This window comes from Schistocerca serialis, chromosome 2 (genome assembly GCF_023864345.2).
Source record: "Schistocerca serialis cubense isolate TAMUIC-IGC-003099 chromosome 2, iqSchSeri2.2, whole genome shotgun sequence".
NCBI classification, from domain to species: Eukaryota; Metazoa; Arthropoda; class Insecta; order Orthoptera; family Acrididae; genus Schistocerca; species Schistocerca serialis.
Window position 1 is genome coordinate 65,900,301 of NC_064639.1, and position 23,123 is coordinate 65,923,423.

The 23,123-nt window shown below is 48.6% G+C and overlaps 1 protein-coding gene across 9 annotated transcripts in view; it reads left to right on the forward strand.

Moving 5' to 3' along the window:
* The window catches only part of LOC126456768 (thiamine transporter 1-like), a 619,041-nt gene that overhangs the window by 181,469 nt on the left and 414,449 nt on the right, over positions 1-23,123 (forward strand). The window lies entirely within an intron of this gene.

Sequence of the window (23,123 nt, forward strand, 5' to 3'; positions counted from 1 at the left end):
TGTACGGGATTTACATAATATGTATGCAAGTACAGGTTGTGATGCAGGAACGATGACAAATGGAGTTTTGGGTCTGGTCAAGAGTCATGTACAAATAGCCAAGGCGATTAAGGCAACCAATTACGTAAAGTGGGAAATCCGGGTCTGGTACAGATTTTCACTCTCATCTTCCCCTTATATGACAGATGGTTGTTCGTATTTAAAACTTGCAGGTGGCAGGACGACTGCTGCAGAGAGCACAGAGGCCATTGTGTTCAGCTCTAGTCATGTTTCATGCTGACGATTTGGATTTTAAAATAATGCAGCTTGTTTCTTTGCTAATTTCTTGTTCCATGTCACTGGGAAACGTATGAACTGCTTGTTCAACACCACTTACTATGTCAGTGCTGGGTACATGGTGGTGAAGGAACAAAGTTAAGTCCCTTAACATGTGCTGAGATGGGACCCACATCAAGGTTACTTGCTGTCATGTCGATCACAGTACACCTGCAGTTTTTTATTCTGCCGCATGCTGTTGTGAAAGCTGACTGAATTTCCCTTTCCTTCTCCATGGCTCTCTGCCTTGATGATGATACTTGTGTCACCATTGCTGCGTCGATCCATCCCCAGTCTAAAGCTGAAAATGACTGCCAGTAGGAGCTGAACAAGCAAAAGCTCAAAGTCGCTTGTGTCCAGCTGTTTTCTGGTGAAGTGTATCCTCTCCTGCAGCTAGGTGAAACTGGGATGGCAAAATATTTTTGTGATTACTGTAGAGTTGGTGGTATAATTAATGCTGGAAAATTGTGGGAACATTTTCTCATCACAATGGCATAGTAGGAAGGCTAGCTTTATAAATTGGCCTTCTTAACATGCAGCTTCCCCAGGCATGTGATGTTGTACCACGTCTCTTCTCTATAGAGTTACATTATGTACGAATTCATGCTTTCACAGTCATATGCAGTAATAAAATATTCTCGGGTTTCAAGCACGTCAAGTAGTTAACTGCCCATGAGCTTTCGCCAGAGATCTCTTCTGCCACTGTCAACTGGTTGACTGTCCCCCAGGGGCCTCACCACTCTTCAGTGGGTTTGTCCTTGGCTACTATCGGGTCTCAGCCCTTTGCAGCATCTCTTGCATGCTGCATGTCTATCCTGTTGTTATTCTTTTTCCCCTCCTATGGGGCACATGTCTGTTATTGGGAATGTTCTCCATTGTCTCTGGCTGACATAAGAAGTCTCGCCACTGTTTTTTGTTCCCATTCCTTTCTTTGTTTCCCTTCTCCTCTTGTTCCTCTGCGTCAGCATTTGAGGTTCTTCTTTTTCCTCTCCCACGTGTGCGCTTGCAATGGCCGCCCGTGCATCTGACGCATAACAGGTGACTAGGTAACGTGTAATTCCCTGCCCCGGGTTGACAGGTAGGGTTTGCATGTGCCCGCTGGTACAGGCCAGGCCTAGGGAGGTGTGATTGCTTGAGCTGCTACCTTCCCAGATTGCCGATTGGTCCCTCTGTCAGGTGTTCAGGAGGTGTGACCTGAGGTGTGAATAAACAACTAAGGCGGGTATACACCCTCTTGTGAAGGGGGACCCCAGTTGGAAGGAGGGGGCCATCAGAGATGCTGGCAATCGTGGGAGTTCTTCTCGCAATGAGCCAATCATCTACACATTCAAAATACATGAAATGTAAAATGAGGCTAACAATTCAAAGACCCTTCCAACTGCACCACTATTTCTCATGGTTTCACATATTGAAGACGGTCAGTCCTTTGTAATGGTAAAACCATTTATTATTCAGAAAGGTGTTGATGCTATTGCCAGTCTTGTGAAATCGTGCTCTTGTTTACAGGGCGGCTTCCACCAGGCTCACTCTACCACTTATAATCTCGTGTTCCTTGAGTCTGCCATCTGAACAGACTTTTCCAGACGCCAACATCCGGTTGCCATCTTTTTTGAATTACGTAAAGCATACGACACGACCTGGTGACATCATATCCTTGCCACATTGTATGAATGGGGTCTCCGGGGCCCACTCCCGATTTTTATCCAAAATGTCCTGTGAGAATGGTGTCCAATTACAGTGAAATGAACACCCTTAGCTGCTTAAAGGCGTTGACATATGTCAACGGGGACAGATGAAAATGTGTGCCCCGACCGGGACTCGATCCTGGGATCTCCTGTTTACATGGCGGACACTATCCATCTGAGACACTGAGGATAGTGCGACTGCAGGGATGTATCTCTGGCACGCCTCCCGCGAAACCAACATTCTCAACGTACTGTCCCGCACTACATTCGTAGTGCCCCACCTGTTATACTCATTACTCGTGGCGCATTGCTGATTCCCGTAAGAGTTCAGGCACTGTTTGTGCATTTGCACAGAAGAAGAACATGGTCAAGTGGCCGGTGAGCCTTAACTATGTATATACTAAGATGGTATCTGTTCTTTTGGACATGTCCGAAAGAACAGATACCATTGGTGACCTTGCAGCTCGTTAGACTGAAATTACAATGAAATGAACACCCTTAGCTGCTTACATGTCTGAAAGAACTGTGTGTGTGTGTGTGTGTGTGTGTGTGTGTGTGTGTGTGTATCGGCAATGCGCTGAGAGTAATGAGTATTGCGGGAGGTGTGCCAGAGATACATCCCTGCAGTCGCACTATCCTCTGTGTCCTTGGTGGCTCAGATGGATAGAGCATCTGTCATGTAGGCAGGAGATCCCGGGTTCTAGTCCCGGTCAGGGCACAAATTTTCATCTGTCCCCGTTGATGTATGTCAACGCCTGTAAGCAGCTAAGGGTGTTCGTTTCATTGTAATTTCATTCTAGCGAGCTGCATGGGCACCGATGGTATCTGTTCTTTTGGACATGTCCAAAAGAACAGATACCATCTTAGTATATATATAGAATGGAGACCCAAGGGGTCTGTATTGTCTCTCTATTTTTAGTGGGCATTAACGATCTAGCAGCAGCTGTCAGGCCCTCCATCTCACCTTCTATGTATGCAGGCGACTTCTGCATTTCGTACTGCAGCTCCAGTAATGGTGTTGCTGAGCGTTGCTTACAGGGAGCCATCCACAAGGTGCAGTCATGGGCTGTAGCCCATGGCTTCCAGTTTTTCACCATGAAGACGTGTGTCATGCATTTCTGTCGGCAGCACTTTACCTTAATGACGATCCACTCACTGTAGTGGAGACATATCGATTCTTAGGTCTGTTTTTCGATTCTTGTTCGACTTGGTTTCCTCATCTTAGTCAGCTTAAACGGAAGTGTTGGCAGCACCTCAATGCCCTCCGCTGCCTGAGCAACAACTGGGGTGCAGATTACTCCTTGCTGCTGCAGCTGTAAATAGCCCTTGTCCGATCCCATCACAACTATGGGAGTGTGATTGATGGTTTGGCGGCGCCCTCAGTGTTGTGTTTGCTCAACCCATTGCACCATTGCGGAGTTCGGCTAGCGACAGGAGCTTTTAGAACGAGTCCGGTGACAAGCGTACTGCTTGGGGCTGGAGTCCCTCCACTGAAGATCAGGCGTGCACAACTGTTCGCTAGTTATGTTGCACGCATTCATAGCTCTCTTGAACATCCGAATTACCGTCTCCTTTTCCCACCTGTGGCAGTCCATCTCCCACACCAGCAGCCCAGGTTCTCTCCAAACTGGAGTCCTTCCCTTACCACCTCTACTTGCATTCTGTTCATGTACGCCTTCATGGTGGATGCCTCGGCTGCAGCTTTGTCTGGACCTTCTGCATGGCCCTAAAGACTTTGTTAACCCCACAACTCTCCACTGTCACTTCCTCTTGATTCTTGACATGTTCTGGGGCTCTGATATGGTTTACACCAATGGCTCGATGGCTGATGGCCACGTAGGCTTTGCGTTTGTTCATGGAGAACATATTGAACAGCACTCCTTGTCAGATGCCCCTCAGGGGGCTCAGCATTTAGTTGCTGGGTACGGGCTTGGTGACCCTGGGGTCCCTGAGCTGGGGACTGGGAAGCGCCACCAGTCCTCAATACTGTAAGCTCTGAGCATGCTTCAACGACCTCCATAAGGCGCGACAGTGGAACGTTGTATGGTACAGAGCCCAGGGAACTTGGCTTAATTGCCTGGGTTGTGAGAATGGTATAAACCTCTATAAAAAAAACCTCAATCTCAAGGTGTGCTGTGCACTGAGGAGACGCATGGCTGTTGAGGTAGAACAGTTACTAGCAAGTGACCTCTGGGGAACCTGCCACCCACCCGGTTGTATTAGGCCTACCCAGGCAAGTGGGGCTCTGTCTGGGTGGACATTCCTTCCCCTAGCTGCTCGTGGGACCACCATGAAACAAAATATGAATAGTGCCCAAGCACGAGTCTCTAAGAAAGGAAAGTTCAATGATTTACAGTATGACCCCCAATCGTTCCCTTCCCTGTCCACACCAGCGGAGGAACGGCGGTCTAAATTACCTGGCGAGACGTATTCTCCTCGATTTCTGGTTTTCAGCTGAACACATGGGGACTTATTTCTGACCACAAAGCCTCAGTTTTTTGTGGAAAATTTATAGGACAAGTTCAGAGAAGTTGAGGACCTGTCTAAAATGAGGTCTGAAGCAGTCCTCATACAGACAGCATCCCCAGCACAGTCACGGGGATTGGTTGCTTGTGACAAGCTCGGTGATGTTGCAGTCTCCATTATGCCTCATAAGAGCCTCAATATGGTTCAGGAACTTATTTTTCATCGTGACCTGTTGTTGCAGTCTGACGACGAGCTTCGTGCAAATCTGGAACGCCACGGTGTCCACTTTGTACGACATGTCTTCAGGGGACCTAAAGATAGTAGGCACCTTAATCTTGGTCTTGGCTTTCGAGGGAGACACACTGCCTGAGAAGATCAATGTGATGATATATCGATGTGATGTTAAGCCTTACGTCCCTCCTCCCATGTGCTGCTTTAAGTGCTGGAGGTTTGGGCATATGTCATCGAGATGTGACGCCAACCCTACCTCTTGGGATTGTGGACGTGCCTCCCACCCCAATGTTCCGTGTTCACTGCCCCATGTTTGTTTCAACTGCGGACAGAAACATTCACCTTGCTCGTCAGACTGCGCGGTTTATCAAAAAGAATGGAAGATTATGGAGTATAAGACCTTGGACGGCCTCACTTACACAGAGGCTAAACGCAAGTACAACCGACTTCACCCTGTGCGCATTTCATCGATGTTTGCTGCAGCAGCTTCAATGTCACCGTCCCTGGCAATGAGCCCCCAAGCTTGGCCGCTTTTTGTGGGCCCTCCAGCCCGGCTATCTATTCCTGCCCCCCCAGGTAGTTGGGGGAACACCCTCTTCCGTTGCTCCCCTGCTATCAACATCAGGAGTAACAACCTCTCCTTCTTTGGCGACTTCAGTCCCCACCTCTGCACCGGGGAAGTGCCCGCCTCCTCCGGCTCCCCTCGTGTGGAAGGGATCGCTTGGTGCCCACCCTTCCACAGTTACAGCCCCTCCAGGTGTCAGCCAGTGGCTGAAAAAGCCACCAACTGAGGGCCGTAGGGCTTCCAGGTCTTCCTCGGTCCATGAGACTGGGCCGGAAAGCCCACCCAGCCTGATAAACCGAAGGACAAACCAAAAAGAAGAAAAAGCAAAAGAAGGACATAGAGACAGAAAAGGAGTTCACCACTGCACCTGAAGATGATGTGGAGCATCTAGCGTCCCCTCAGGAGCTAGATGTTGCTCGACCCAAAGCTCCTATGGAAGTGGATCAGGCTACTTCACATTCGGTGGTGGCGAGCGTTTCTAAGGCGTAACCTATGTGTGCCCCCCCCCCCGGTTCTTTCATGTCTTTAAAGTCAGACACCATTATCCTTCAATGGAATTGCCGTGGTTTTTTCCATCACCTTGCTGAGTTGAAACAGCTTTTGTGCCGCTTCCCTGCCACTTGTCTGAGTTGTCTGGCCCTACAGGAAACCTGGTTTCCTGTTCGGCGGACCCCCTCCCTCTGTGGCTACCGGGATTACTATAAGAACCGTGTAGAATACGACAGGGTGTCTGGCGGTGTCTGTGTTGATGTTCTTGCCACTGTTCCTAGTGCCCCAGTGCCACTTCATACGGCTTTCGAAGCTGTGGCTGTTAGAATCCAGGCAGGAATGGAACTTACCATCTGTTCCCTGTACCTTCCCCCGGACGAGGTTGTCCCTCTTGCTGCCCTAGCTGCCTTGTTTGCCCAGCTCCCCCCGCCATTCCTCCTTTTGGGGGACTTTAATGCCCACCATCCTTTATGGGGTAGGGCCCAGATCTCGGGCCAGGGTAGGAACGTTGAGGCTCTCTTGACACAACAGGACATTCGTCTCCATAACACTGATGCTCCCACATTTTTTAACTTGACTCATGGCACATACTCAGCCATTGACCTCTCTCTTAGTAGCCCAGGTATTCTTCCATACCTCAGTTGGAGGGTCGATGACGACCTCTGTGGTAGCGACCAATTTCCTATCCTGGTTTCTCTTCTTCAATCCCAACCCCCTGACCAGCTGCCACGATGGTCTCTTCATGGAGCTGACTGGGCAGCCTACACCTCAGCTACTATGGCTATTGCTCCGCTTCCTGGTGACATTGATTTGGCAGTGGATGAGGTCACTATGGCCATTGTTTCTGCTGCTGAGGCAACTGTCCCCTGCACTTAAAGTCCCTTGGTGGACACCAGAGATTGCAGAAACTATCCAGGACCGCCGGCGAGCCCTGCAGCACCGGCGCCATCCTTCCCTAGAGAATCTGGTTGCCTTTAAATGGCTGCGGGCCCAGACTCAGTGGTTAATCCGGCAGAATAAACAGGACTGCCGTGAACGGTATGTTGCCACGATAGGTTCTTGCACCTCCCCATCTCAGGTGTGGTCGCAGGTTTGCCGCATTTTTGCCCTTCACCCTCAAACCTGTGTCCCTTCCCTTTCTCTTCATGGTACACTTTGTACTGACCCAATCACCATCGCCGAACATCTGGCAGAGTACTTCGCTCGTATTTCCGCGACAAAGCAGAATTCTGCGCCATTAAAGAGCAGGCTGAGCGTACGCAGTTGTCGTTTCGCACGCACCGTTGGGAATGGTACAACACCCCGTTTAGTGAATGGGAGTTCCAAGGTGCCCTTACAGCTTGCCCCGATACCTCTCCAGGTCCAGACTGAATTCACAACCAGTTTCTTCGCCATCTCTCGGCGGGACTGTCAGGGTGAATTACTCGCCCTGTTTAACCGCATCTGGACGGAGGGCGTTTTCCCAACTCATTGGCAGAATAGCATTACCATCCCAGTGCTGAAACATGGTGCAGATCTGATGGTGGTTGATAGCTATCACCCTATCAGCCTTACCAACGTTATGTGCAAACTCCTGGAACGGATGGTGAGTTGGCAGCCCATGTGGATCCTCGAAGCTCAGGGCCTCCTAGCCCAGCAACAGGGGGGCTTCCGTCAGGGCCGCTCAGCGATCGACAATTTAGTCTCGCTAGAGTTGGCTATACATACAGCTTTTACTCGGCGAGAACATCTAGTTGCTGTTTTCTTTGATCTTTGGAAGGCTTACGATACCACCTGGCGCCATTGTATTCTTGCTACGCTGTATGAATGGGGCTTACGGGGTCCACTTCTGATTTTTCTATGGAATTTCCTCTCCAATCGCTCCTTTTGGGTTCGAGTTGGCACGTATTTAAGCTCTGCTCATATTCAGGAGAACAGTGTCCCACAGGGCTCGGTTCTCAGTGTTCCCCTCTTTTTGGTGGCGATTAATGGTCTTGCAGCTGTGGTGGGCTTATCGGTCTGTTCCTCTCTTTATGCCAATGACTTTTGTCTTTATTACAGTTCCCCAAGCATCAGTGTCACTGAACAGCGGCTGCACGGAGCTATCTATAAGGCACATTTTTGTGCATCCAACCATGGTTTTCAGTTCACAGCCTCCAAGACATGAGTGATGCATTTCTGTCATGGTGGCACGGTCCGTCTCCATCCGGACCTCTACCTTGCCAATGAACTCCTTCGTATTGAGGAGATGCATTGCTTCCTTGGCATGCTGTTTGATACTCAGCTCACTTGGACACCTCATCTTCGCGAGCTTAAACAACGGTGCCGGCGGCACCTCAACATCCTTCACTGCCTCAGCCACACCGTTTGGGGGGGCTGCACGAACAACCCTCCTACAGCTCTATAAGGCCTTAGTCCAGTCCCGTCTCGACTACGGGAGCATGGTGTATGACTCAGCAACACCTTCAACGTTGCAGATCCTCGACCCGATTCTCCATTGTGGCGTCAGACTGGCGACAGGTGCCTTCCGCACTAGTCTGGTGACTAGCCTTCTTGTAGAAGCTGGAATCCCTCCCCTACGATTCCGCCGAAAACAGCTGTTTGCCTCATACATCGCCTGCGTCCATGTCTCGCCCAACCACCCAAACCGCAGGCTCCTTTTTCCATCTTCTGCGCTCCCCTCCCCACTACGGCGGCCTAGGTCGGGTCTCCCGATTGCGGTCCGCGTTCGTTCCCTTCTCTCATCACTTGAGTCCTTTCCCCTTCCTCCATCCTTCTGGCCCCCTTCTTCTACCCCTCCTTGGTCCCACCCTCGCTTGCGGCTTTGCTTGGATTTGTCCTGCGACTCCAAGTCCTCCGTTCCACCTTCCACCTACCAGTCTTTGTCAACAATTCCTGGCTCCTCTTACCTTGTTTTGCGATGTAGATGTAGTCTACCCTGATGGTTCTGTGGTTTGCTTTCATCCACAGCGACTATGTTGAGCAGCATTCCCTGCCGTGTGGGAGCAGTGTTTTCACTGCAGAGCTGGTTGCTCTTTATCATGCACTCGCTCACCTTTCCTCCTGCCCTGGGGAGTCATTTGTCATATGCAGTGACTCCCTGAGTGGATTGCAAGCACTCGACCAGTGTTTTTCTCGGGACCCTTTGGTGGACGGTATTCAAGATGCTGTTTTTGCTTTCGCCGAGTGTGGTCGTTCAGCGACATTTGTGTGGACCCCGGGCCACATCGGCATTGCAGGAAACGAACGTGTTAATTGGTTGGCCAAGCAGGCCACCACTTCGCCACCCCTGGAGCTTGGTCTCATGGAAAGAGACCTCCGGTCAGCCCTACATCGCAAGGTCCGCGATGTCTGGAGCTCTGAAGCTCTAAATGGTCTGTCTTGAACACGCCAAATAAGCTCCGCATGGTCAAGTCATCCACAGCCGTATGGAACTCATCCTTGAGGGCACGCGCATGGACTCAGTTGTTCCCTTCCGTCTCCGCCGTCTCCGAATTGGACACACGCGGTTTACCCACAGCTATCTCCTTCGTCGTGAGAACCCGCCCAAGTGTTGCTGTGATGCAGGGCTGACAATAGTCCATCTTCTGATGGACTGCCCCCTTTTAGCCCCCTTGCGGCAGTCCTTTAATTTACCAGCTGCACTTCCTTTAATTATAGGTGACGATGCCTCTATAGCTGACTCAGTTTTACGTTTCACCCATGCAGCTGGGTTTTATCACTCACTCTAGTGTGGGCACTGTCGCATGATTTCTCAGGCTACACCCACTCCAGCAACTTTTAATTGTGATGTGGATACCAAAATAGTGTCTGTTATGGTAACAAGTTGTGTTGGTACCTCTATCAACGCTTTCCAGCTGGAGGTTCTTCATTTGTAGTTGAGAGGTTGACCTTTTACCTGATCCATCAACCACTGTAGTCTGTTTTACTCTAGTAAACTTTTTGCTCTGCTCCTTTTAAGTGTCCTCTATTTTGTGTTACTGCGGTGTTCATTTTATCTCTGTACCCCTTGGTGTTCCCTCCATCTGGATGCAGAGGTTACGCTTTTACTGTATAGGCCTTTTACAAGTATGTCTGTTTGGAACTGGGAACTGATGACCGCGATGTTTAGCTCCCATCAAACCCCAAAACCAACCAACCTTGTCACATGGTTGCAGTGTTTTCACTGCAGAGCTGGTGGCCATATCTCATGCTCTTGAGCACATCCGCTCATGCCCTGGCACGTCATTTCTCCTGTGCACTGACTCATTGAGCAGCCTACAAGTTATCGACCAGTACTACCCCCGCCATCTATGCCTTGGAATGGTCCTGCTGTTCAGTGATGTTTGTGTGACCCTAGGACAAGTCGGAATCCCTGGCAATGAACTTGCCGACAGGCTGGCCAAACAGGCTACATGGAAACCATTTCAGGAGATGGGCATCTCTGAAGCTGACCTGTGTAATGTCTTACGCTGCAGGGTTTTCAGGCTTTTGGAGACGGAATGGCATAACAGTACGCACAACAAACTGTGTGCCATTAAGGAGACTACGAATGTGTGGCAGTCTTCCATGCGGTCCTCTCGCAGGGAATCAATTGTCCTCTGTCAGCTCCGCAGTGGCCATACATGGCTAATGCATGGTTACCTACTCCGTCCCGAGGACCCACCTCAGTGTCGCCTGGCTCCCAAATGACAATTGTCCACCTCTTGCTGGACCGTCCACTTTTAGCCGCTCTGCTGCAGACTTAAACTTTCTCAGCACCCTACCTTCAGTGTTGGGCGATAATGCCTCAGCAGCAGCAGCTTTAGTTTTACGTTTTATCTGTGAGTGTGGGTTGTATACTTCTACGTAGGTTTTAGCGCGTATCCTTCGTCCCTCTGTGCCCTCCACCCTAATGCTTTTAGGGTGGAGGTTTTAATGTGTTGCAGAGTGGCTGGCTTTTCCTTTTTATTCTTGTGGTCCGCCAGCCACTGTGATCTGCTTTCTTGTTTTACTCTCTTCTGTTTCTAGCATCTCTCTGTTGTTTTCTTGTCCTCTTTTGTTCCTTTTAGTGTTTGTTGCCTTTCCTTCGTTCTTGTGGCTTTTCCTTTCTTTCCGTTTTGTGTTATATGTCTGGTATGTTTCATCCTCACACTTGTGGCATTGTTTTATGAGGAACAAGGGACCGATGACCTTGTAGTTTGGTCCCTTTCCCTCTCTTTTAAACCAACCAACCAACCTTGTCGTTTCACAACTAGACTATGGGTGCTTTCTTTATGCCTCTGCACGTCCATCCCTCTTACCTGTCTCAACCCCATCCACCATAGTGGCACCCATTTGGCCACTGGCACCTTTTACACTAGCTCATTTGAGAGTCTGTATGCTGAACCTGCTGAACTACCACTGTCCTACCACTGTGACTTTTTCCTCAGCAGGTATGCATGGCTACCCATCTCATGCCTCCTCCTTTGACGATTCCTTGGATCACCAGTGTGAGTTGCATCCCTCTTCTCTGTTACTTCCTGGAGTCCGCTTTCAGCACTTGCTCCCCCCCCCCTCTCCCCCCCTCCCCGCCACCCCCCCCCCCCTGGGGGGGTCCACAACTCTTTTGTGGATACGTGCGTAGTGAGCACGGGACCCCGAGCTAATGTGGCCCTCCTTCCTTTCCGGGTTGCATACCTTCCTTTTCCACATCCTTCCCCATCCCCCATCTTCGCCCTCCCCCTCCCCCCCTTTTCCTCTGCCTCTGCCTTCCATTTCTCCCCCTCTGGGAGTATGTTTTGTGCCTACATTCGGAGACGGATGCTTGAAAATGTAAAACAGTCTCTCTTCTTCGCTTTTTCTGCTGGCAAGTGTGTGAAGGCCGACCCACGCATTCCCATGTGTAGCCGGTGACGGGGTAACATGTAATTCCCCGCCCCGGGTAGACAGGTAGGACACGTATGTACCCCCTGGTAACAGCCAGGGCCAGGGAGGGGTGATTACCCAAGCTGATAACTTCCAAAAGTGCTGATTGGTCCCTCCGTCCGTTTCTCGTGAGAGGTGACCTGAGGTGTGAACAATCACCTAAGGCAGGAGTGCCCTCAGAGAGGGCACCCACAAGGAAGTTGCACGCAATCAGAGATGCTAGAAATTGTGGGGGATACTTCCGCAATGGTTTCCTCATCATCTACTATTTCTGCTCACAAGTGTAAGTTCAATGAGTCTCAGCCACAGACAGTTCTTCCGTCGTTGCCACAGTTCCTTGTTGCTTCTCCGTCTGACGAAGGTCAAGACTTCTCCATGGTCAACCCTTTCATTATTCAGAAAGGTGTCGACGCAATTGCAGGTCCTGTAAAGTCTTGTTCCCGATTACGAAATGGCACCTTGTTGTTAGAAACAGTCAGTGCCCTCTAGGCACAAAAATAGCTGCGTACTTCACTGCTACACACCTTCCCTGTCTGGGTGGAAGCGCACCGCACTTTAAATTCATCACATGGGTTCATTTATACATGCTCACTCGATGGATTGTCTGACGAGGAAATTCAAAACTACCTGTCTGACCAGGGTGTCACGGCTGTTCATTGAGTCGTGAAAAGGGTTGACAAGAACATCGTTCCAACCCGTATTGTCTTCTTGGCTTTTGACAGAGTTCCACTCCCATCGAACATAAAAGCAGGCTACGAGATAATTTCCGTTTGCCCTTACATCCCAAACCATATGCGTTGCTATCGGTGTCAGCGGTTCAATCCTACCAGCTAGTCCTGTTCCAATCCGGCCAAATGCGTTACGTGTGGCAAGGATGCCCATGAGGGTGCTTATCCACCTCCATCCCCTCATTGCATCAACTGTATGGGTGACCACGCTGCTTCCTCTAGAGATTGCCCCATTTTTAAAGACGAACGGCTCATTCAGGAAATCAGAGTGAAGGGGAAAAGGTGTCGACCTTTGCTGCTCGAAAGTTGTTTGTCAGTCAAAAGCCCACTGTGCCTCACACAGGTAAATACAGCACTGTCCTTGCCTCTCCTCGGCCAACAAAGGAGGCAGCCACTCAGACTTGTGATCTCACCTTTAATGCCACGGTTGTCAGATCGACCAGCGCAAAGATCGCCCGTTCAACCTCCCCACTCTCACCTGCTCACTCTATGGCTCACCCTTCATCGGAATCTGCTAAATCTCTAGCCCCAAAAGTCAGACACCCCAACTTCCAAAAAAGAGCCTACTCGTGAAGATTTTTTACGTACCCCAATTTCACAACCATCGGTTCCTCCTTCATCTTAACATTTTGTTTCCAAAAAGGCTAATAATAAACCCAGTTCCTCTCCTTCTCCGCCACGGCATGTCTCATCTATAGCACCGCCTAGCGGTAACCGCCCTTGGCCGACTTCTGTGTCGCCGAGGCGCACTGCTGGTGGCCGATCAACCGGCTGATCACTGGTGGCAGGAGCTGCTCCCGAACAACCTATGGATCAACATCTTCTGCCTTCGGCTAACTGCCTTTCCACGCTGTTGGTTGCATGCTCTGAGCAGTTGTTGAGTTGAGGGCAACCTTGGTCACATTCTTCCATTTTCTGTCCACCCTATGTCTATTATCCATTGGAATATCCGTGGCATTCGAGCCACTCGGGATGAATTGTCGATCCTCTTACGATCCTACTCGCCAGTCATCTTCTGTCTTCAGGAAACAAAGCTGCGTCCCCACGACCGCTTTGTTTTCCCCCATTTTCAGTCAGTCCGATTTGATCTTCCCTCTGTTGAAGGCAGTCCAGCACATGGAGGACTCGTGATTCTTCTCCATGATACTCTCCATTATCACCCAATCCACTTAAACACTTCCTTCCAAGATGTCGCTGTCTGTCTTTTCCTTTCTGGATAAACCTTCTCTCTTTGTACTGTCTACATTCCATCGTCCACACCAATGGCACGAGCTGATCTCCTTCATCTTCTTGGTCAGCTTCTGCCCCCCCCCCCCCTCCCCCTATTTGCTGGTTGGGGACTTCAATGCCCACCACCCGCTTGGTGGATCTCCGCATCCTTGTCCGCACGGCTCACTATTGATAGACGTCTTCCACCAAGCAGATCTTGTTTGCCTCAACACTGGGGACCCTACGTTTTTGTCTGCCTCCATGACAAATTTCTCTCATTTGGACCTTTCGGTCGGTACTGTTCCGCTAGCTCGGCGCTTCGAATGGTTTGCTCTTGCTGATACACACTCGAGTGACCACTTTCTATGTGTCCTTCAATTGCAGCCACAACTGCCATATATGGGCCCGAGATGCTGGAAGTTTGCCCAAGCCAATTGGACACTTTTCTCGTCTCTAGCGACATTCGATGACTGTCACTTTCTTAGCATCGACGATGAGGTCACTCATATTACAGAAGTTATTCTTACAGCCTCGCACCTCTGAATTGCCCCGGTGCCCCCCAGTTCCTTGGTGGAACGAGGCGTGCCATGACGCAATACGTGAGCGGCGATGTGCTCTTTGCGTTTTCAGACATCATCCTACTTTGGCCAACTGTATCCGCTATAAGCAGTTCCGTGCGTGATGCCGTTGTGTCATCTGCGATAGCAAGAAGGCAAGCTGGGAATTCTTTACTAGCTCATTTAACACTTTCACTCCCTCCTCGGAAGTTTGGAGTCGGATTCGGCAGTTATCTGGAGCGCCTAGTTTCTTCCCGGTCTCTGGGCTCACTGTCATGCATGATAAATTAGTGGACCCCGTCGCAATTTCTAACTCATTGGGTCAACACTTTGCTGAGATTTCAAGCTCTTCAAATTACCCGCCAGCGTTTCTCCCGAAGAAACGTGCAGCAGAAGTGCAACCTCTTGCTTTCTCTCAAAACTGCGAAAGCTACAATACTGTTTTCTCCATGCGGGAACTCCAACTTGCACTCTCTTCTTCTCACTGTTCTGCCCCAGGACCAGATGGTATCCACATACAAATGTTGCTGCATTTATCATACCATAGTCTGCATTACCTCCTTCGCCTTTATAATCGAATTTTAACCAACAGTTTTCCCAGACGATGGCGGGAAGCTATCGTTGTTCCTGTTCCGAAACCTGGAGAGGACAAACCTCTCCCCTCTAGCTATCGCCCCATTTCTCTCACGAGTAGTGTGTGTAAGGTTTTGGAGCGTATTGTGAATTGCCATTTAGCCTGGAGGCTGGAGTCCCACAGTCTTTTAACACCTGCCCAATGTGGTTTCTGAAAGCATCGTTCTGCATTTGACCATCATGTTGCTCTCTCCACTTATATCATGAACAATTTTCTCCAGAAACGCCAAACAGTAGCGATATTTTTTGATCTGGTGAGAGCATACGAAACCTGTTGGAGGACAGGCATCCTCCAGACACTGTTCTCTTGGGGCTTTCGAGGCCGGCTGCCCCTTTTTCTTCGTGAATTTATGGCAGAGCGCACATTTAAAGTGCGGGTGAACACTACTCTCTCCCATACCTTCTCCCAAGAAAACGGCATACCCCAGGGCTCCGTGCTAAGTGTTGTACTGTTTGCCATTGCCATAAATCCAATTATGGAGTGTCTCCTTCCTAATGTCTCAGGCTCCCTCTTTGTGGACGATTTTGCAATCTACTACAGCTCTCAACGGACCAGCCTACTTGAACGTCATCTTCAAGGATGTCTCGATCGCTTCCACTCTTGGAGCATCGAAACCGGCTTTTCTCCCAGTAAGACCGTTTGTGTTAATTTTTGGCATCGTACAGAGTTTCTTCCGCCTTCCTTACATCTAGGCCCTATCAACCTTCCATTCATGGACGTCGCTAAATTCTTGGGTCTTATGTTTGACAGAACACTGTGCTGGTCCTCCTACGTTTCCTAGCTTTTGGCTCGCAGTCTGCGATCCCTTAACACCCTCTGTGTCCTGGGGAGCGGACAGAGTGGTCCTTCTCCGCCTCTATCGCGCCTTAGTGCACTCGAAATTGGACTATGGCAGCATAGTTTACTCCTCTGCTCGACTGTCTATTCTTCGGCGTCTCGACTCTATCCATCACCGTGGATTACGTTTAGTGTCTGGAGCTTTTTACGCCAGCCCTATGGAAAGCCTGTATGCTGAGAGTGCTGAACCTCCACTGTCCAATCGGCGAGCTGTCCTTCTGAGTCATTATGCTAGCCATCTGTCTTCCATGCCTGCAAATCCAGCCCATGACATTTTTTTCGACGTCTCCTTGGATTTAGGGTATGCTGGCCGTCATTCCTCCCTACTACCACCGGGAGTCTGCTTCCGTCAACTGCTCCATTCTCTTTCCTTCCACTTTCCTAAAACTTTCTTGACAACTTGGGGTACAGCACCGCTTTAGCTCCGGCCCCAGACCTGCCTGCTCCATGACCTTTGTCAGTTTCCCAAGGATGGTTCCCCTTCTCTTGTTTATCATCGGGCATTTGCTGCTCTCTGTGCACAAATGAAGGATGCCACATTTATTTACACTGATGGCTCAAAAACATCGTTTGGTGTTGGGAGTGCCTATATTGTTGGCAACACCCCAAATCGATTTCCGCTTCCTGACCAGTGTTCAGTTTATACTGCGGAGCTTTACGCTGTTCTCCAGGCTGTCTAATACATCCGTCGCCATCAGCGGATACAGTATGTTATCTGCTCAGACTCTCTCAGCTTTCTCCTCAGTCTCCAAGCTCTCTACCCTGTCCACCCTCTGGTCCACAGGATTCAGGACTGCCTCCACTTGCTCCACTTGGGGGGCGTCTCTGTGGCATTCCTCTGGATCCCAGGACATGTTGGTATCTGTGGAAATGAGGCGGCCAATATAGCAGCCAAGGCTGCAGTCTCTCTTCTTCGGCCAGCTATTCGCATGATTCCCTTTGCCGATCTACGGAGTGTTTTATGTTGTTGTGTTGCTCTTTTATGGCACGCACATTGGTCGACACTTCCCAATAATAAATTGCGGGACGTGAAAGCTCTTCCCTGTGCTTGGACCTCTTCCGCCCAAACTCGTCATCGGGAGGAGGTAATTTTAACTAGACTCCGGATAGGGCACTGTCTTTTTAGCCATCGACACCTTTTAAGCGGCGATCCTCCCCCACTCTGTCCCCACTGTTCTCAACTGTGGATGGTGAGACACCTTTTACTTGAGTGCCCCTATTTTACTCCATTATGCGCCCGTCTACAGCTGTCGCCTGATATATCTTTCATTTTAGCAGGTGACATGCGATGAGCCGATCGTGTTCTCGAGTTCATTAGTGCCAGTGAGATGATGTCAGTCATTTGAAGCCTTTTTGGGGACAAACAACCCCCTTTCTATAGTGTTTTTTTAAGCTTTCTTTCTGTTTTTGGTTTCCCCACTTTTTTGAGCTTTGCTCCCATTGCTGCTGGTTTCCAGTTTCGTTTTTTAGCTTTTCTTAAGTCACAGACCGGGCACTAATGACCGTAGCAGTTTTGTGTCCTAAAATCATAACAAAAAAAAAAAGCATTTGCTCCGGTGGCTTAACTTCACACTACCTGCAACTTTCCCAGAGAGTGTGAACCCTTCACCATTTTGGCTTCGTGAAACAGCCTGTGTTAACCTTGGCCTTCATTTGCTTCCTAAGGACACTACTCCAGTCTCACTGTATCGCCTTTAGTTTCACGAACATCACACTGAACTTCGCGGTAGTACCTTTGTGTACACTGATGTCTCTGAATGACCGTGTTGTCGGGTGTGCCTTCGTCATTGGCGCCCGTGTCTTTTGATATCAGCTTCCAGCGCACTGCTCACTATTTACAGCTGTGCTCTTCGCCCTGTATCAGGCCACAGAGTACATCTGGCGACATAGATGTTTCAGTTGTGTCCTCTGCTCAGACTTTCTCAATGCCCTTCAAAGCCTATGTGCACTGTACCCCACCCATCCCTTAGTGCAAAGGTTCCAGAAAAACTGTCACTTGCTCACTCTTCGTGGAGCCACTGTGATGTTTGTGGGTTCCTGGTCATGTGGGTCTGCCAGGAACCAGGAAATGAGGCTCCTGATGCTGCTGCCAAAGCTTCAGTCTTCATACCGCAGCCCACTAGTTTCCTGTATTTCCTCCTCTGTGTTGCCATCTGTCAGGAGGTGGTGTCTCTTTGGCATCACCATTTGCCCTCCCTTCATGGGAATAAGCTCTGGATTATTAAGCCTCTCCCAGTGGCTTGGATGACATCCTCTCGGCCCTCCCGCAGGGAGGAGGTGATTTTAACTAGGTTGCGAATTGGGCTCTGCCTTTTTGGCCATCATCATTTGATAAGTGGTGCTCCCCCACCACTTTGTACACATTGTGCCAAAGTCTTAACTGTCCACCACTTCCTGACGGAATGCCCATTTTTTAATCTTTTGCATTCTCGCATGGGTTTGCCGTCTGAGTTATTGGCTGTTTTGGCAAATGACGCATGGGCTGTCGACCGCGTTTTGTGTTTTATCCATCAAAGCATTATGGCGAAGGCCATTTAATTTTTAGTATTGGATCTCTGTTTCTGTATGGTGTGTTTTGTAGCCCTTTCTCCACATCCCTGTTTTTAGCTGTCTCCTCTCTTATGTCAGTTGGGATTGACATATACACTCCTGGAAATTGAAATAAGAACACCGTGAATTCATTGTCCCAGGAAGGGGAAACTTTATTGACACATTCCTGGGGTCAGATACATCACATGATCACACTGACAGAACCATAGGCACATAGACACAGGCAACAGAGCATGCATAATGTCGGCACTAGTACAGTGTATATCCACCTTTCGCAGCAATGCAGGCTGCTGTTCTCCCATGGAGACGATCGTAGAGATGCTGGATGTAGTCCTGTGGAACGGCTTGCCATGCCATTTCCACCTGGCACCTCAGTTGGACCAGCGTTCGTGCTGGACGTGCAGACCGCGTGAGACAACGCTTTATCCAGTCCCAAACATGCTCAATGGGGGACAGATACGGAGATCTTGCTGGCCAGGGTAGTTGACTTACACCTTCTAGAGCACGTTGGGTGGCACGGGATACATGCGGACGTGCATTGTCTTGTTGGAACAGCAAGTTCCCTTGCCGGTCTAGGAATGGTAGAACGATGGGTTCGATGACGGTTTGGATGTACCGTGCACTATTCAGTGTCCCCTCGACGATCACCAGTGGTGTACGGCCAGTGTAGGAGACGCTCCCCACACCATGATGCCGGGTGTTGGCCCTGTGTGCCTCGGTCGTATGCAGTCCTGATTGTGGCGCTCACCTGCACGGCACCAAACACGCATACGACCATCATTGGCACCAAGGCAGAAGCGACTCTCATCGCTGAAGATGACACGTCTCCATTCGTCCCTCCATTCACGCCTGTCGCGACACCACTGGAGGCGGGCTGCACGATGTTGGGGCGTGAGCGGAAGACGGCCTAACGGTGTGCGGGACCGTAGCCCAGCTTCATGGAGACGGTTGCGAATGGTCCTCGCCGATACCCCAGGAGCAACAGTGTCCCTAATTTGCTGGGAAGTGGCGGTGCGGTCCCCTACGGCACTGCGTAGGATCCTACAGTCTTGGCGTGCATCCGTGCGTCGCTGCGGTCCGGTCCCAGGTCGACGGGCACGTGCACCTTCCGCCGACCACTGGCGACAACATCGATGTACTGTGGAGACCTCACGCCCCACGTGTTGAGCAATTCGGCGGTACGTCCACCCGGCCTCCCGCATGCCCACTATACGCCCTCGCTCAAAGTCCGTCAACTGCACATACGGTTCACGTCCACGCTGTCGCGGCATGCTACCAGTGTTAAAGACTGCGATGGAGCTCCGTATGCCACGGCGAACTGGCTGACACTGACGGCGGCGGTGCACAAATGCTGCGCAGCTAGCGCCATTCGACGGCCAACACCGCGGTTCTTGGTGTGTCCGCTGTGCCGTGCGTGTGATCATTGCTTGCACAGCCCTCTCGCAGTGTCCGGAGCAAGTATGGTGGGTCTGACACACTGGTGTCAATGTGTTCTTTTTTCCATTTCCAGGAGTGTAGTTGTTTTTTAACTCCTCTCCATCTTCATGTTCTATAGTTTTGACTTGGGCTCGTTTGACCCCAGTTGCTTTTGCGCCTCAAAACAAAACAAATAAGCGGTTGACTGTTGTGGATGCTGCTGAAGTACAGTTCACGTATTTCATAACAGCTGTAGTCGCCGCAATGCTTTTTCCTTCAGACATGCATACATGTTCGCAGGAATATTGCATTGTTCTTAACAATACAGACAATACAATATTGTATCTATCCACTGATACTGGGCAGTGACTTCCAATTAAAATGTCCTCTTCTGTACGGGAATTACATAATGCGTCTAAGAGTTCAAACAGTCCTGCAGGAACAATGACATACGGAAGCTCGGGTCTCGCAATGAGTCGTGCGTGGATGGCCAAAGTGGGTAAGGTGACCTCTTGTGTAAAGCAGGAAATCTGGTTCAAGTCCTGGACTGACGCAGATTTTCCATGTCATCTTTTCCTCGTACTTCTAATTGTTGTTAGTATTTGCAACTGCAAATACCTTTTGTGTATTTCATAATGGCTTTATTCACTTCAGTGCCTGTTCCTTGAGACGTGCCTGTATGTCTGAAGAAATATTGCACGATTCTTCTTAATGACACAGACACTTCGTGAATCGTGAGCAGTTTAAAATTTGTGTCCTCTTATGGTCTTCAAATATTGATGTGCTTTTGGTTAACCTTGCACCATTCTCTCTCTCTCATTGTCCGAGGACATGCTGAAAATTAATGCCTCTGAATTTTTTATGTGGAAGCTCATAAAGCATTTTCAGTAAAGCAAGAGTTCTTAACATTCTACATCTTTGTTCTTCATGTCCGCATTCTAATTTCTCAACACAGTCAGCCAGATGAACGCATAGCTCCCAGCGAGTGACCTGTTTGTTGATACTGTCGCTATAGAATGTTTGACTATGTAGACTGAGCCACAACCTCATCTCTGCTTGCACTGCTTCATCACTATCAAAGTGAAGTCCTCAAGGGTGTTCTTTAAGTTTTGGAAACAGATGAAAACTGGATGGAGCCAAATCAGTACTGTATGGAGGATGATAGATGTCAGTGAACTCGAGGTATCAGATTGTTGCAGATGTCAGAGCACTCAATTGTGTCCGACATTGTCAAGCTAAAGGAGAGGATGCTCCATGTGTGGATGAACGTTTTATGTGGTAAGAAACATCAATTACAGCATGATGTTTCTCATGCACCAAAATAGTTACATTACACACCACCATATTGCGTGCTAAAATTTGGAACCCTTTGGCAGTAGAGAGCTGCAAATATGAGAAGATGTAGAATGTTAATAATGTTGACCATATTTGAAAAGCTTTGAGAGTTTCATCTAAAAAATATGGTGGCATTACTTTTCAGCATGGCAGAGTATATTCCAGTGCACAGTTGAAGAGAGGTGGTTACAAGTAGTCTCCATGTCTTAAACCTGTTTTTATGGAAAATGGATCTGAAAATTATCCTCTAAAATGTACTCTTTTTGGTGGTTAATGTGAGTTCCATCATTTTGAATAATTTTGGGTGTGGTGTGAAATTTCTTAGGATTTTCAACAGTGAAGTTTCGTGGACATAGTCATATGCAGTGTTAAAATTGCAAAGATCATTGTGAGAAGCTTGTTTCCTGCTATATGCCACAACTAATTTTAAAGTGATGGTTTGTTGTGTGCAGCTACCCCAGGATCTATACTCTCACCAACTTCTAACTGTAGTGACTGTTTAAACCTACCATTTAATATTCTGGAGAACATCTTGTACATCCAGTCCTAGAGATATACACCTCTGTAGTTATTTGTATTGCTTTGTTGCCTTTTATGTGGAATGGTATCAAATGGTCATGAGTCACTATACAGAGGAGACATTGAGTCAGACAGGCACAATGAAAAGACTGCCAACATTCAAGCTTTGAGACAGAAAAAGCACACACTCTTTTGCTCAAGTACGACTCGTACACACGTGGCTACTGTCTCCTCCCACTGCAGTTTCGCGCATCCGATAATTGATGTGGGTTCAGCTAGTCCAATTACATCCAGATAGCTTCACAGTTAGACTCAATGATAACCTCGATAGAGGCAACAGTTTTGTCAATTGCAATGAACACTGTTCCCTCATACAGTGTGTAACCTGTCTTTTCTAAGTACATTACATATTTTGGAGGTCCCTACTTTGGGTGTAAGTCAACTCTTGGTTTCAAGAATAATTTTAGCATGACAACTTTCTTGGAGGACAACAAATTCAGGAAGTTTATTATGAATACTTCGACAACATACAGTTAAAATTTTGGCAATCAGTTTGTCTTTGCTTATTGCACAGTCTGATTTTGCTCTTTGCATACTGACTGGCGAGCATCCATCAGAGGATCTCAAACTCTGACCTAGCCTAAAACAGACCCATGTGCACTCCACAGGTTCTCAGCTACCTAGTACCTGCTTCAGTTATTTCACTTGTGTAGTGCACCCCTGATCCATCAAGGGAAGTCCTAAATTCTCCACCCCAAATGGAAGGTTCAGAAATCTGCAGGTTTTATATGTAACTTCAAAACTTATTACTTCACAGTAACTTAAAAAAAATCATATCTTTTGCCTGGATGTATCAGGTATTTGCCTGTTACATCCTCTTGATTGAAATTATTGATCTTTACACCTTTTCCTCGGTCTTCTTAAAGGCATTATGCCCACTGGGTAATAATTCATCATTATTTCATGTATTCTGTCATCTTCCATTCTTGTGACATTGTCCATTCAGTTGTTCCTGCATTCCTTAATCTACTCATTTAAGCTTTTCATTCCCTGTCTTCTTTGATGTCAGCATTCATCCTCCTGTTAGTGTGTACCAAGCTACACTTCTTAGAAATAACATCTCCAATGCTTGTATTTTTTATTCATTTCTTTTTGTTACAGGCAATTATTGACTTCCAAATGTTTTGTAGAACTTAGAGAGAATTTTCTTTCTTACTTTAGTTCCTGAGGTTCTATATACTGTTCTGTTAACATAATGAAATCTTTCTGCTTTCTTTTGTGCATCCATTTCTATCATGAATGAGATACTTTGTTATTAATATAATAGAGGGAAACATTCCACGTGGGAAAAATTATATTTAAAAACAAAGATGAGGTGACTTACCGAACGAAAGCGCTGGCAGGTCGATAGACACACAAACAAACACAAACATACACACAAAATTCAAGCTTTCGCAACAAACTGTTGCCTCATCGGGAAAGAGGGAAGGAGAGGGAAAGACGAAAGGAAGTGGGTTTTAAGGGAGAGGGTAAGGAGTCATTCCAATCCCGGGAGCGGAAAGTCTTACCTTAGGGGGGAAAAAAGGACAGGTATACACTCGCGCGCACACACACACATATCCATCCACACATACAGACACAAGCAGATGTCTGGATGTATGTGTGGATGGATATGTGTGTGTGTGCGCGAGTGTATACCTGTCCTTTTTTCCCCCTAAGGTAAGACTTTCCGCTCCCGGGATT